Source organism: Urocitellus parryii (genome assembly GCF_045843805.1).
Source record: "Urocitellus parryii isolate mUroPar1 chromosome 13 unlocalized genomic scaffold, mUroPar1.hap1 SUPER_13_unloc_6, whole genome shotgun sequence".
NCBI classification, from domain to species: domain Eukaryota; kingdom Metazoa; phylum Chordata; class Mammalia; order Rodentia; family Sciuridae; genus Urocitellus; species Urocitellus parryii.
This window is the reverse complement of record NW_027551774.1, coordinates 438,885-455,501: the sequence shown is the minus strand read 5'-3', so window position 1 is coordinate 455,501 and position 16,617 is coordinate 438,885. Positions and strand designations below refer to the sequence as shown.

The window sequence follows — 16,617 nt, the reverse complement described above, 5'->3', positions numbered from 1 at the left end:
TGCTGACCAGTAAGGAAACTGGATCTCATTCCTACAACTCCTCAGTCTTTCAACAGAAAGTTAAAATGTCAGAACAATGGTTTTGTTCTGTTTTATTTAAATGATGGGTGTCCTCAGAGCTAACATAAGAACATGAGCATGAGCCATAGAGCAGACAAAGTGTTAGAAATGGTGAGGCTGAACCTTTGATCCAAACATATAGGAAGTGTCAGTAACCGTTTGAAATAGATACGCAGCAACCACAACCCAAGTGGGCATGTGCACAGGTAAAATCCTATTTTCTTCAGAGGTGATGAGATGGGTTGGCTTGTCCCTCCCTCAGATTCACAGGGAGCTCAGACTATGACAGTATCTGGAAATAGGTCTTCCCTGGTGAGGGTGGAGCAAGTCATGCTCTGTTGGTGGGAATGTAAATTAGCACAGCCAGTAGGGAAGACAGTGTGGCCATTCCTCAAGAGACTAGAACCGGAGCTACCTATGACCCAGCTCCTGGGCTTATAGCCAAAGGAAATGCCATCTGTGTGTCAGAGACACCTGCACTCACAAGGGTGTCACACACTGTTCCCAACAGCCAGGATCTGGAATCCACCCAGTTGTCCATCTGCAGATAAATGATTTTTTTAAAATTGTATATAAACACAATGGAATAATGTTCAGGTGCAAAAAATCGTGAAATCTGGTATTTCCTATGGCATGGATGAACTTGGAGCACATTATGTTAAATAAGCAAGGCACAGAAAGACAAACACTGCATGATCTCACTTTCTTGTGAACCTAAAACAGCAAATCTCATAGAAGTTGAGAGTAGAATAATGGTGACTGGAGCCTGGGGGCAAGGATGAGCATAGTCAATGGGTGCATTGCATATCTCAAAATAGAGAGGAGATTTTAAATGTACTCACCCAGAAGAAATGATAAAAATTTATGGTGATGGACATGCTATTTATCCTGAGTTGATCATTCATTACTCAGTGTATACATGAATTGAAATGTCATATTGAAGTTCATAGATATGAACAAATTTACATAACAATAAAAAGTACAATTGATTTTTAAAAACTTAAATTTAAACAAATGAGGTCATTAAAATGACCTCCAATCTAATATGATAGGTGTCCTTATTTTTCAAAGCAATGGGGATAGCCAGGCAGGGTGGTACACATCTATAGTCCAGCAATTTGGGAGGTTGAGGCAGGAGGATTGCATGTTTGAGGCCAGCCTCAGAGATTTAATGAGGCCCTAAGCAACTTAAAATAAAATAAAAGATAAAAAGGGCTGGGGACATATTTCAGTGGTTAAGTGGCCCTGGGTTCCATCCCTAGAGCCAAAATAAAACAGGGAAATGAGAACACAGAGAAACACAGAGGGAGAACATCCAAAGAGCTAGAGATACTTGCTGCTTCCTCCTGGGCCCCAGCACACTACTGTGCAGCTGGCCTATGGAGGTCCGATTCAGGTCTCAGTACCCTGCTGCTGCCACTCTGCCAGGAGCCCCTTGACTTTTAAATTCTTTTAAAAAATATTTAGCAAAAATTATACACACACACATGTGTGTGTGTAAGGTACACATAATATAAATATACATCATGTACGGATTACCACTGTCAGATTAATTAACACATCCATCCTACTACTCTCAGTTACCACTTGTGTGTGGGAAGAGGACTAAGGACACTTAAAATCTGTTCTCATCAACTTCCCAGTAAATAATACAGCATTATTAACTACAGTCACCATGCTGGCTTTCTTTGTTTTTAATGGGGATGATGAAAAGATATTGGGAATTATGAACTGAAATGCATGTCTACCAGATAAGCTTCATTAAAGGGTCATGTGTGGGGACAATTTTAAACAGGCCACCCTTTATGGAGCTTCCCTTCATCATGCTGCTCCATAGGACAGTCACATGATAAATGATCATGATTATTTTTTTTCCTGTTTTATTGCATGGTACATATGTTTCCCAGAGCCTTGGCTTCTCTAGAATATCTTAGGTATTTCTTTCATCTGATAAATGAAAAGCTTGTTTTGTCCAAAGTGACTAATAGTTTAACTTTACCAGTGATTGCAACTTTCCTTTATTGCCAAGGAATAAAAAGGGAAACGTTTTACTAAATCAAGGAACATGGCAGCCTTTCCTAGGCAGAATATCTGCCGGCTCTTTGAGTGCAGCGAGAAAACATCACAGCCTTGGAGAGGGAGCTCAGAGAAGGGAGGCTAAGGAAGGTGTGATAAATCTTCATCTTTGGGATGTTCACATGGAAGGTCCTCATGTCATTCAAATTGCCAATAGTAAGACGTACTTGCCAATCAGTGATCCGGCTGCTGATGGCATCAGGACAGCTTCACATCTTGCCACTTTCTTCCTGGAGTTGTTTTGATGGAGAGAATGCAATATGAAAGGAAAATTCATCCTTAAAATTGACAGCAAGCCCATATATCATTCATACCATAGTTCCAACGTGGACCATCCTGTGAGCACCTTCAGTGAGAGTGCAGGACGCTGTCCACCTGTGAAGCTCTGGTTTTTCTCTTCCCTTCCATTCTGAGGAGTGCACATCTGATCAAAGTTGCTTTAGGATGTTGCTTCATGTGATAGATTTTATAACAACCCTAAGGGGCAAATTATTTTGCAAATAGTCAATAAAGCCAAGAACTATCACTTTAAAAGTAAGGGTTTATGAAGCTCTGACAGGTAGGAGGGAAAATGCCATCCAAACTCTTTATGATATCAAATAAAATTAACTACAGGAGATTATTTGTCAAACAGTGAATATTGTATCACCACTTACAGTTTAACATTCTGCCTGTGAGTTAGAATAATGCTCAGGCATTCAAGAGCACATTTCTATAAATATATATGTGCTAATGTAATACATGCTTGTTACTTTTATTTATGTCATAATAGTATTTATTTTTACCAAGATCATTACAAAAATATTTAGAAAATATTTAATATTTTTCAAAAGAATGTATCTATCCCATTATATGAATATACCTATCTTATTTATTACCTCTGCTCTTCAATTTGACTATTGTTAGACAATTGTCCTCTCTGCTTTTATCTTTTTATAAAATTATATAAAAATTACTTTTATAAATATTCTTGAGCTTGTCTGTTTTTTTTTTAGTAAATTTTGAATTTTCTCTATGCATGTCTATTTAACTGAATTTACCCATTTGAATGTAAACCTTGGAAAACAATAGATTTAACCATTTTTACAATGTGAAGTGGCTAAGTTGAATTGATGCACATGAATTAGAAATAGATCATTTCTTAACATAGAAACAGCCTCTGGTACAGCTAATGTTCATTACCCAGTTTAATACATTGAAGACCACATGATCCTATTACTACTACTACTACTACTACTATTGCTACTACTGAATATTGAGCCCAGGAGTGTTCTCCCACCTACCACCTAAGCTACATCCCCAGTCTCTTTTATTTTGTATTTTTGAGACAGGGTCTCTAAGTTTCTGAGGCTGGCCTTGAACTTGTGATTCTCCTGCCTCAGCTTCCCAAGTTGCTGGATTACAGGTATGCACTCCAGTGCCCAACTCCAGATTCTTCTCAAACATTGTGCATTGCAAGCTTTAAGAGGATTTTATTCCATTCCATTCATTGATTGAATTAATTCCTTGATTTCAATAAAAAGAATCTTCATTGCCTGTTCTTTGAAATTGTACAAGTGATTGATAACATAAAGTCAAAGACAGATGAATGAAAACCACCTATGTTCTGTAATCATTCTTTAATTCTTTTTTCTTCAAGCAATTGTTGAATTACGTTTGACACTTTGAGGTTTTATTTGAATTATAGTTCTTGAGTAATGCACAGATGTTAAATAATACATGATAAAAAGCTAGAAAATAAATGTACCTTTGGTCACACTGGTAAAATAAAGAAATAAATTCCAAGTTACAGATCAATCTAGAACCCATAGAGCTATGGCATTTACTTTTTTGGGGGGGAGGTACTAGAGATTGAACCATTAAGCCACATCCCCACCCCTTTTGTGTGTGTGTGTTTTATTTAGAGACAGGGTCTCACTGAGTTGCTTCAGGCCTTGCTGAGTTGCTGAGGCTGGATTTGAACTCATCATCCTCCTGCCTCAGCCTCTCAGGCTGCTGGAATTATAGGCATGCACCTGGCAATACCTAATATTTAAATGATGGAAAAAATAAAGAAATTAGATTCCATAAGCTTGAAAAGAATAATGCTGTGCAATCAACACAAACAAGTTATTTTTTAAAAAATAGGGCAAATAATAAAAAAATTTCAAAAGCTAAAATCTCATGAAACACAACCAAAATTATTAATTTGATTTATGATTTGTTTGGCATTATGCTGTTAAGAAATGAGGCACCCATTTCATATTCACAAGTTAAAATATTTACTGAATCAGAATTAGAACATCTAAGACCCATGACTTATTATATAGGCCAAAGCAAAGATTTTTTTCATATGTTTAAAATGTTGTTAAGGAAAAGAAAAAGCAAGGAGAATATTTGATAGAGATCATATTGTGCTCCTCAGAACCTTAAGCATTACTACCTGGCCTCCTACAGAAAACATTTGCAGACTCTTGTTTTAGATAAATGCCTTGTAATTTGATTCTGCAACAAGTCCCTTTGTAATGCTTTCCTTTCTTTAATAGTAGTGTGCACTTCTATCCCTTCTCTTAATCTGGCAACACGTGAATCTAAGTTCCATTATCAAGTTATGTCCTGTAGCTCAGCAGATGGTGGGAGAGTTTAGATCACTAATTTTCTACATGTTTGAATTTATGTGTGGGTAATATTGCCTAATTCAAATCAAAGTTGTGGTCTTGCTCATACTTATCAATGTAAGTATTTCTCTTCCACAAAGCCCACACAGTCAAGGTAAATTATATCATAAGCATCACCATTTGTACGTTAGTTGATGGGTGTGATGAGACTTTTAACATTTAACTTATTATATTGGAAATGATCAAGTGTCTGTTTAATTTCTGTTCACTCATGGAACAGCCTATACTGTTCTTTTATTTGTTATTATGAGCCCTATAAGTGAGATGTCTCCTTTTTCTTTTTGTACTAAGTTGTTAACACTAGAATGTAGTCTTTGGTTATATATGTGACTAAAGCACTAAATACTGTTAGTAGAAAAGCCAATCTAAATATTTCTGTTCAGTCAACATAAAACTAGTTTTAAAATATTCTCAAATGCACACACATTCTAACACACAAAAACACCTCCAGGGTAGATATTAAACATGTTTAGATACATAGGAGCATCCAACTATATTTTTAAGTAGCATTTTCCACACTTCACAAATACAGAGGCTCTTACATGAAATATGGGCTATGACTTGACTTATTTTAACTTCACCTTCATTTTAATTTCTCTTACTAATGCTACATGATGCCAAAATTTATTATTTCTTCTTCGATGAAATTTTAAAAGTCAAACATCTCTTCTTTTTGATGTGCAATAATTCCTTGTCATGAATTTAAAATCTTAATCACCCCCCCGACTTTTTAAACTTCTGAATTCCAGGTATTATCCGACATTTGATCAACTCTGACTTGTGTCCTTCTCACCTATCTAGTGAGTGATGTAATGTGTCACCTCCTATCAAAATTCATTCTTCAAGAATCCATAAACAGGGAAGCTATAGTCCTCAGAATAAATGCTGTGGACTAGCTTGGTGACGTTGTGGATTTCCTCCTGTCTTTGTCTCTGTGTGCAGGCTGTCCCGACAACAGCTCAGGCTCTGGATGTGCAAGTCCTCTGGGAGGGTTTCAGGGGTGCCTGAGGCTCATCTCCATTGGTGGCACAGTGGTGGATCCCATCTCAGTACAGCAGGGGGCGCTGGGGAGTTTCAGCGATCTTCAGATAGACGCCTGCAGCATCACCGACAGGTAGGGGCCTCCTGGGTCATCTCAGCAGGTGCCTCCAAAGCTAAAAGGAAAAAAAGGCAGACGCATGGGGGAAAAGTGAATTTCATTCTCTTATTCTCTCTTTTTATCTACTATCTTTCTGCAGGGAATAAAATAGTCATATTACAGTGAGGATTGAAAACCTTCATTTTTAGTTGTATAAACTGTGTTTTTCGAATGATAGCATTTTATAAAAAGGCGTATGTATACCTTAGTAATTTTAATTAAAAATGGCCCCATGTTACTGGGCTCTTAGTCATCAACCCAGTGCTGGCCACCATGCCACTTGTGGGTGGCCATGCTGAGGGGCAGTGTGTCTGGACAAGTCACTGTTGTTTTCATTTGTGGTGTCAGCTACCAAATACCAAATCTCTTCCATGGAGCAGATATGAAGTAATCTCTGGAACTTCACCACAGAGGTTGGTGAAGAGAGTTGTGTAATGACAAACTCAGTGAAAGATGGAGACTACAAGAAAAATATTTTAATTTTTAACAATTAAGCATTCACACAATTCACACTGCTAGTTATTATGCCTTATCTCTATTACTCTTTTGGTTGAAAAGTTATAATCACTTAGAAGAATGATATTTCTCTGTATGAAATGCCTTATTGCCTTCCCCTTGGCATGTGCCATCAATAAATAAATGCAGATTATGACACGTAACTATAAGTGTGGAAACATCACATGGTACCCCACAAACCTATACAGCTTTAATGTCAATTAAAATAAAATAAAGCCAAGAGTTAATGCTATAGATTAAAAATTAAATGTTAATACAAATTGTAGAATGTCCAAACTTACTGCCTTCTACTTCATCAGTAGTTCGTTAGTCATTCTGCTTTAAACATTAGCCATAAAACTGTCTTCTCCCCCTAAACTTGTTTCAGTTTACAAAGCATAGTGATATTTTAAAAGAACATAATTTCTATGGATTGAAATTTTCACTACTTAAGAACTTGATTTAACCAAGAATAATTTCCCCCTTGAAACTTCTGTTGATTTGTAGGAAAACAGCGAGTCAAAGAGGAAGAGTGTATCACAAAACAATTGTCCCAATAACTCTTACTTTTGCCTGTGGGGTTGGAATTCTTGGCAGAGACTTAGGACTGCGTGGATGAGACCAGGCTGTGTCATGGGGATGGTGGTTGGGAGCCGGTCACCTGTGTCTGGAGACATGCCATGGAGCTGGTCACCTGCTCTTTGGGTGCCAGCTCACCAGGCAAGATGCAGGACCCTCAGCCAACAGAGGCTCACGGGGAGGTATCCCAGGGCTCTCACTGTGAGGACTGAGGTCAGTCAGCTCAGCTGTGATGCAAGTGTGTGATTTTTCTCCTTTTGTAAGTCACTGATATCTTGTCAAGGACCCGAGATGTGATCTGTTCACATCTTATCTGTTGTGAAGTGCTACGGTTTGGATGTGTTAATGGCTTCAGGAAGTGGGGCCTAGAGGGAGGAAGTTAGGTCACTGGGGGCATGCCCTGGAAGGGGAAGTTGGGACCCACCCCTTCCGTGCTGGGGGCACCGGCAGGTAATCCCGTGATCTCTTCTTCCACAACCCTTTCAGTTTCCTCGAAGGATCCCTTCGAAGCCCCTGGAGACTCCTGCCAGTGTCCACATGATAGCTTCCTGCCTGGCCTTGGTCCTCCAGCCACAAGCAGGAGGTCTCACTTCCCTCCTCCCCTCCCCTCTCCAGCTCCTGCTCTGGGCCCCTGCAGGCAGGGCCAGGTCCTAGCTCCCCTGCACCTGCCTTTCCAATACACACTGCTTTTCCCCTCGAATCCTTGGCCTCCAAGTTCTGGGCCTACAGTGCAACATTCTCAGCCATGGGACAAGGTGGGCAGGGGCAGATCCCAACCCAGCCTCTGGGAGGCCACCATTTGTCCCTGGAATCTCCACGCTATGCTTAGAAACTTGCCCGTTGACCCAGCACCCTTCTCCAAGTTCTTCTAAGAACTTGGAGGCCAGTAGGCTGGAACAGCCTCACAGCTTTACAGTGGGATGCAACAGAATACAGAAAGCTCTGAAAGTGTGAGAACTTCACTGTGTTCTCTATCATGATTGTGTTGGCTATTCGGGGTCCCCAGAGACTCCCCATGTACTTTAGGATAAATTTTTCTATTTCTAAAAGTAAAAATTTAAAGCCATTGACAATTTTATAGATATTGCATTGAATCTATGATAGATCTTAACATTGTTAAATCTACCATTAATTTATCACCCATTCTAAATCTAAAGGGCCACACGTGGACCTAAGTTAAATGTTCTTCACGATTCCTGGAGCTATGTTGCATTATGATGGAAGGTGCTCCTGTCTCTCTCTCTCCTCCTTCTCTGTATCCTCTTTGAAAAATGTCCACAATGTAGTATAGTGCGTGGCAAATTTTATATTTGTAATTGATTTTCCCAGCCACACATTAAGTTAGTATTTTGTCACAACAGAAAAAAAAATATGACATGTTGAAAGTTGTCAAAGATACATATGATCAGTTATAGGCCAGTAAATGTATTTAAATAAATGTATCATGATGACCAGAAAATCTTGATGACAAATCACTAGTAACACGGCATTTTCTTGGGTATGTTGTACTTTTGCATTAATCTATTTTTAGTAAAGAGGGTTTTCATTTTATGCAGACTGACCAAGGAGAATACAGCCTTATCTGTTTCCTTACAGATGCCTGCCCAGCTTCTGTGAACATGGGGGTGCGTGTGCCCAGTCCTGGGACACCTTCTCCTGCAACTGTGAGGGCACGGGTTACACTGGAGAGACCTGCCATTCCCGTAAGCCTTCCACCTCATTGTCCTCATTTCTGTGTCTTTGTCACTTCATTTCCTTTTCATTCATTGTTTATGTGTGCCTGCATCTCTGAGATCACATATTCAAATAAGTCTTTATTAATTAATTGTTAATTAATTATTAATATTATCAATTAATAAGTATTTAATTATGGTTAATTTCTAGATTACATTTAAACCACCTCACTTTAATTTATCATTAATTAGTTATCCCTCACCATGTTGGGGATCAAACCCAGAGCCTCATGCATGCTGGCAAGCACTCTACCACTGAGCCTGGCCCCCAACCCCAAGCTCATTTAATACAAGGGTGTTGAGACAGTGTACAGAAATATGGAGTACTAAGTCATTTACACAAAAGAAGGTGGTAAATATGATGAATTAGGTATGGTAGAATAAAAGTAAAGAGTAAAATTAAGCTAGATTAAATCAGGAATGCATGATGTCACAACTCATTCCTTTCCTTGAGTGGGGCTGTAGTTTCAATTGAGAATCCTTTTAATCAAAGAAAAGTAGAAAAATACTCAGTTGCCTGGCTTTCAACATTTATTATTAAATGTAATAAAATTAAGTATAAAAAATAACGGGATGGAAATTATAGAAGAGGCAATTAGATATCAGCTAAAAACTAGCAGACCTTTAAGGTCTCTTACAACTGTAATTTTCCTTGGTGGTAATAATAATTATAAGTGAATAATTATAAAAGTATGCATTTATGGAGTACATAAATATATCTATCCTCATGCAAATAGTGATTTGCATGAATTAACTCATTTAACCCTAAAGCAGCTTCAAGAATAAAGTACTCTTATTATCCTCATTGCAAACTGAGGACAGAGAGAGGTCAAGTAACTTGACCTTCAGGCTACTTAAAGGCACCCTGAGGATTTGAACTTCAGGAAGTAGGCTCTAGATCCTTAGCTCCAGCATTTGAAGGGTGCGCCTCATACCAGAAGCTTCAGAGTCACTGGGAACATGTTACAAATAAAGAACCTCAGGTCTCACCCAAACCTATTGGACCTGAATCTCTTGGGATGGAGCCCAGAGGTCTGTTTGAACCAGCTTTGCATGTGCTCTTAATGGACACTGTAGGAAGCACTTCTAGGTGACTTGCTATAACTTGTCTATAATGCCTCTCCCGAGTAGACGTCATCTGTCTTTAGTGAAGAATCATCCTCTATCTTATAAAGCCCAGACTAGTTTATTGACCACTAATTTGTTAATGATTAGAACATGCCAGAAGCCTTGAAAATCTCTCTCTCACACACACACCCTTTTTTTGTTGTTGTTGTTGTTTGAACTTTTAAAGTTCTCTTCTTTCTGTGCATCTCCGCTGACATTTCTCCACGTCTCCTTGCAAACAATTTGCGCTTCCCTGGGTCTTTAAAGAAACAGTGTAAGACAGGAAATCATCACTTCGACTCCCTTGCACTGAGGTTCTCCTTGAAACTTATAGCAACTCCTTGTGACTTCTTTAATTTGATTTTTATAAAAACTGTATCAGGAAGGCAGGGTGTGGAGTGTTATTAACTCTGCGCTCTGCATGCAAATGAGGCTTAGGGAGAATCCTGTGCTCCCAGCTTGAAGATCTAGACAAGAGCTTCTCAGGGGAGCAGACAGCCCACGGCCATCTCTGCTGCAAATGTAACTCAGAGCAAATCTGAGGGAAAATATCAGAAATTTGAAGAGGAGCTATTCAGATTTCACTCTGATGTAATGATATGGTTGCTAATTGTGGTTCTCCATAATTGTGGCTTCCAAACAGGTACACCAAGCAAAGGTGAAATTTCACCAAGCCCACAGACAAGGACCGTGAGACAAGGCTGCTTAGAGTTAAAACAGGTCATTTTTGTTTGGGACACTCATATAATTATATGTGTACACATTGTTGTTTAAGTCAAGAAGTTCACATAAAACAAGAATTCTCCTAATTTGTTCACTATGTAGGTCTAATCATTGTCATTAATATGAATGAATCCGAGCAGGCATTTATAAATTTGTGCATTTAAATAAACATACAAGTGGGAAAGAATGACAGAAAAGCAATCTATCCTATTTGTGTTTTCATCTAAGAAGTTTGTTAAATAACTCTGTTGATTTGGACCATCTACCGTGGGGCCATTCTCATTTGACAGCTGGTTGTATTTACCTTAAGGTTGCTTAGATTTAAGATGTCCTCTTGCAAAGTTTTTTTCCTCCTGTTTTGCAAAATGAGAGAGAATAACTCTCACCCCCTTCCTTGGGCTTTGCTGTGGACCCAGAATAAGTCAACCTCATCAAGAACAAAGAAAATAACGCAGATTGGGAGCTAATTAGAATTGCAGTGCAGGAAAACACACATTTAAGCAATCTTGAAAAATGTATCCTGAGGTTTTACTAAATGGCAGAGAATTTATAGCTTTAAACCATGAGGGGGTTGGAAGTGGCATGACTTGTTGGAAGGTATTAGGTTGCTGGCAGAAGTTAAGCTGTTCTGTAAGGAAGGGAATTTGAATAGAATCATGAATCCACAACAGATAGGATTCAGATTCACAGATTTCTCTAAAATGCCCCTTCAAATATTTGACACTAGGCTTCAGAATCTTCATCTTCCTTGCTCAAAAGCAAGAGAACATTTACATATTGAAACTACAATCCCTAGACATTGCCCAGTGACCTCACATTCCCATGAAAATCTTCATTTTAGTCACCAGTACACTCTTTCCTTTTTCTTCAAATAGAACTATATGCCAAATATTTATTTAGCACCTAACGATGTTCAACACTTAAATCCATCTTTACTTGCTAATGTCCTTCTCCTTTGTTAGTGAAAGTAAATTTAATTTATAATATGTCACCTTTCTGTCTTCTACCTAATCAAATATAATGTCATAGAAACTAATAAAAATGATGTCAGGTAATATGTATCGTGTGTCTGTAATTCAGAAATGGAAACCTTTGGACACTAATTAAACCAATTGAGGGATCCCTTCTGCTTCTGATGGGTGGTGTTCTCCTACAGCGCTGTATGAGCAGTCCTGTGAGGCCCACAAGCACCGAGGGAGTCCTTCTGGGCTTTACTATATTGATGCTGATGGCAGTGGCCCCCTGGGACCGTTTCTTGTGTACTGCAACATGACAGGTACGTCAATAACCTTCAGACCTGGATATCAACTGTTTATGCCCATGATCAGGATAGACCAGGGAGAGATTTGCCGGTTGGCAGCATTGTTAAAACATGCAACTTGATATATTGGCTAATTTTATTGTCAATAAAACTTCCTTGCATTTATGACTTACCTTGGTTGGGTTATAGGTGAAACTTAATGTTCTGCTATGACTGCAACACTTGTCACAATTACATATTTTTCATATGCACCATGATGACATATAAAGCTTTGATTCTGTGATTTACATATTTTAAAAACTTAGAACAAAAAAAGAGATTTTTAAAAGTACTAATAAGATATGTATGTATGTGTATCTATATCTTCAATAGCATGTAATTTTTATAATAAAAGAAATTTGATTTGTGTTAACATTATAAAACCACTCCTGGTTTAGATATTATTACAAATGAACACAGCTTGATTGTTGAAGGTTGCTGTAAAATGCCGCTTAGGTAATTAAATTTTTACAGAAATCTGCCCTAGCAAATTTCAGTGAGCTCTCTGGAAAGAAGATATGTGAAATAAATAGTTCTCATTTAGTGTGCAGAGAAAAGGTTGTGAAGTCCCGTCAAACTGGACAGTGACCAAATGGACCAGCAAACACCTAGAAAAGAAGGAAACAAACAAATGAAAGTACATAGAAATTAAAAATGCTTTAGTGCAGATTGCCAAAGAATGTTTAAGATGTGAATATTCCAAAAATTTAGAACCACGTTGATCAGCAAAGCACTGAAGATATAAAATACAGAAGTCCCACCAACAGAAACTCACCATCTCCCAAACTCCCTGGTTCAAACAATCATACTAACGTGAGAAGGGTCCTGCACCCAGATCATCAGTCATGCAGCTTTCCTGGGATCCCTTGCTGTGGTTCAGCTTCTTCACAATGGGTTCTTGCAGTAATGTGGTCTTGGCAAATAGCAAAGGACTTAACCAAGGTCACCCTTGCAAGGATCTTGTCATTGTTTGAAGATGAGAAGAAGGAGGCTTGGTGAAGTTGGTAAGGGAAGCATCTAATGACAAAATCTAGTTAATGACAGAGGAATCACTAAAATTCCCTAGAAAAAGTCATCTTCTCTCTGGAGGTTGCATTGCTTAGAAAAGATTAAGCTAAAGCAATTAAAAAAGGTGCTGTTGTCAAATATTGTTCCACTAGCTTGAAAAATGCATGTAGAGTGATAGCTTTCAGGAGCCAGTGGCTTCCATCTGTCTTGCTAAGGAGTTTGGAAGTCACCGCTCCATCTTACTAAGTCAAAAACTGGACAAAATGAAAAATCAATGACTCTTCCTAGATCTAGCAAAGATGTGAAGTCACAGAGCAGACTGCTGTCCCCCCTATTGGAGAGAGAAGCAGGCAGACACAGAGAATCACCCCTTCCCAGAGCCTGGGTGGGAAAACCTAAAAAGTGATTGACAAATTGCTGGAGTCCCTGCGGAGACAAGTGTGGGAATTGAGATCTGCAGTCAGAGAAGGATCCTTACGCTGTGAGGAGCTTGACCTGTGTCTTACAGTGATATTGGAGGAAAATCTCCTCATGCTTCCAGAAGGGTAAGTGGAGAAAGAATCACCTGGAAACACTCACCAGAGCATTCTATTCTCCTTGACCTGCCCTTGAGAAAGAATGTTTTCAGAGCCTAAACTATTGGGATCTATTTCAGAGCTTAGCCTACTTAGGAAAAGGGAAATGCCTGAGGGTGCTGGGGAGGGAGCTGAGGCCACAGTGCGGAGGCCCAGGCTCATGATGGCATCACACAGGCCCTCCCCCTGGCTGCATCTCCCTTGATTCACTAAAGGTCTGGTGGCAGCATGACTTGCACCAATGCATCACCCCTGGCTATCAGGAAAAAATGTCAAGGAAAAACAAAAATAAAACAAACAGCAGAAAACAATTCAAAAGAGAAAGAGGAAGCCATAGAAACAGACTCCAATACGGCAGGGATGTTAGAATGAGCAGACGAGGAACTGAAAACCACTGGGACTAACAGATTAATGGTCTAAGAGACCAAGCAGACAGCATGCAAGAGCAGAGGAGCCATGCATCCGAGAGGAGGGAATTCTCAAAAAGAAGGAAAAAGGATGCCAGAAATCCAACTATTGGAACAAAAATGAAAACATGCCTCAGAAGAGTTCATTTGGAGCCTGGATATAGCAGAGGAAAGAAATCTCTACGTTTGGGGATATCAAAATAGAAATTTCCAAAACTGAAAAGCCAAGAAATTAAAAAAAAAAGACTGAAAAAACTAAACCCAGAATATCATGAGAATTGTGATATAATTATAAAAGGTGTAACTTCCATGTAAACGGAATATCAGGAGAAGAAATAAAGAAAGGAACAGAAGCCAATTTTGAAGCAATAATAACTAGGATTTTTCATGAATTCTTGTCAAAACATCTATCACAGATCCAGGAAGTTTAAAGAACACCAAAACAGGACATGCTACCACCACTGCCAACGTAAAACCATGCCTAGGCATGGACATTCAAACTGTGAGCCATCAAAGGTAAAGAAAAACCTTGACAGAAGTCAGAAAAAAACAAAACAAAACAATAACAACAACAAAAACCCACCTCACATCCACAGGAGTAAAGATAAGAATCATATCCGACTTCTCAACAGAAATCCCACAAGGAAGAAGAGGTTTACAGGTGAGTAAGTCTCCTGATGCTCTCTGGGACAGCCGTTTTCCAGATAGATCTCAAACCTGTTTTTCCATTATTACACTGTGATCATGCATGACTGCAAATTTATTAAAGTGAGTTACCCAGGACCATCAAACCACGACTCAGGACCCAAGATAGCACGTGACTGATTATCTTCAAGGCCCCCCTGAGTGTCAGGTGTCTGTGGATTTGATCCAGTCGACAGGAGAAACCTGAAGGTGAATGGAGAGTAGGAGTCATGCACACAGGATGGCCAGGAGTTTAAAGATTCTAAAATGAAAAGAAATTCATGCTGAGAAAGAGCCTTGGAACTGAGATTGCTGCAGGAGGCCTGGGCAGCCCCTCTGTGAGGACAGCAGGCCACGGTCTTTGAATTCAAGCCTGTGTTCCCTCCTTCAGTTCACAGGTTCTGTCTGTCCTTTCCGTCCCTTCGTGGACACTGTGCTCTCCATAGGAACCATGGCCAAAGGGTTGTTCGAGCCACACTGCGGGCTTCCTTGTCTCTCTGTTGGTTATTTTGATATGGTGGGAATATGGTTTGTTATTTTGATATGGTGAGCAGCAGTAAGACAGTTAAACTTCTCTTACACACATTTGGAAACCAAGTCATTAAAAATCCTGAGATGTGACAGGATGGGAGGGTGATTTCTCAATAGAAAACCTAATATAGCTGGGCATGGTGGCACACACCTGTAAACCTAGTGACTGGGGAGGCTGAGGCAAGAGGATCGCAAGTTCAAAGCCAGCCTTAGCGACTTACAGAGGCCCTAAGCGACTCAAGAGAGACCTTGTCTTAAAATAAAACATAAAAAGGGTTGGGATATGGCTCAGTGGTTAAGCATCCCTTTGGTCAATTCCTGGACTAAAAAAAAAGCCAAAAAACAAACAACAAAAAACACACGTACTACATTGCTTTGATTTTGAATTCTTAAAAATGTATATCCATATGAATTTTCCCCATCCCTACAGTTTGGAAAACTCCTATGTAAAGTGTCCCTTAAACTAAATATGTCTTTTTTTAGAAGCTAAAGGACCAGGCAGCATTGATGTAGTTGAACTGGAGTGACTTCAAAGCAGCTCCTTGTCCACTGACCCATAGCTATCCATTCAGCTAGGTGATACTTTACACCATCAAGCATGAGTTCCCTTGGGAACTTTCATTAAGAACCTAAAGTTCTTCCCTTGGAAGTTTGCTCTTTTGTGGTTTTTTTTTTGTTGTTGTTGTTGTTATTTTATCAAAACAATCTAATGGTTGGGTGTGGTGGCACATAGCCTGTAATCCCAGAGACTTGGGAGGCTGAGGCAGGAGGATTGCAAGTTGGAGGCCAGCCTGCACAACTTAGCAAAGCCCTTTCTCAAAGTAAAAATACATAATAGGGCTGGAGGTTTAGTTCAGTAGTACAGTGCTTCTGGGTTCAACCCCCCAGTACCACACACACACACACACACAAAAAAAAAAAAACAGACAAAAGTAAAAGAAAACAAATTCAACTGATCAACACAACAGAAATACATCAGAAATTATCATCAGATGGACAGATGGCCAGGATTACTGCCTGGACCCTCTATGGGATGCCCAAGGCATGTCATTCTTCAGGGCTTGCTTACTGATAAGTTGATAGGCTTTGAACAAAGTTGCTTCCTGTGGAATTCCATCAATCTGTAGGTCCCATCATCCCCAAATGCATCTTTTATAAATTTATTTGATAATAAGGAAAATAAACACACAGATGAGGAAAATACAGAGCAAAAAAGATACATGGACATGCCCAGTTTAGCCTCATTTTTGTGTTGATGTAAAAAGTGATTTTTACATTATATTATTAAACAAGTCACAGAAATTTAATCATCAGTTCTCCCAATATATTCTTCTCTTTGAGGCTGAATTCTGGCTAATGCATTGCTAAACAAATCCAAGGCAAAAAGTTCACTGCAAACTTGCAGTGATTCAAATTTTGATTAAAAACTTAATTAAGATGAAATCTCAGTGTAGTTTTTTATTTGCATTTTTCCTCCAAAATCACACTGAGATTTCATCTCACAGCAGTGAGAATGGCAGCCTACAAGAACACAAGCAATAATA

The 16,617-nt window shown here is 39.1% G+C and overlaps 1 pseudogene; it reads left to right on the top strand.

Annotated features, from left to right (window-relative positions):
* The window catches only part of LOC144251444 (contactin-associated protein-like 3), a 191,887-nt pseudogene that overhangs the window by 84,901 nt on the left and 90,369 nt on the right, over positions 1 to 16,617 (top strand).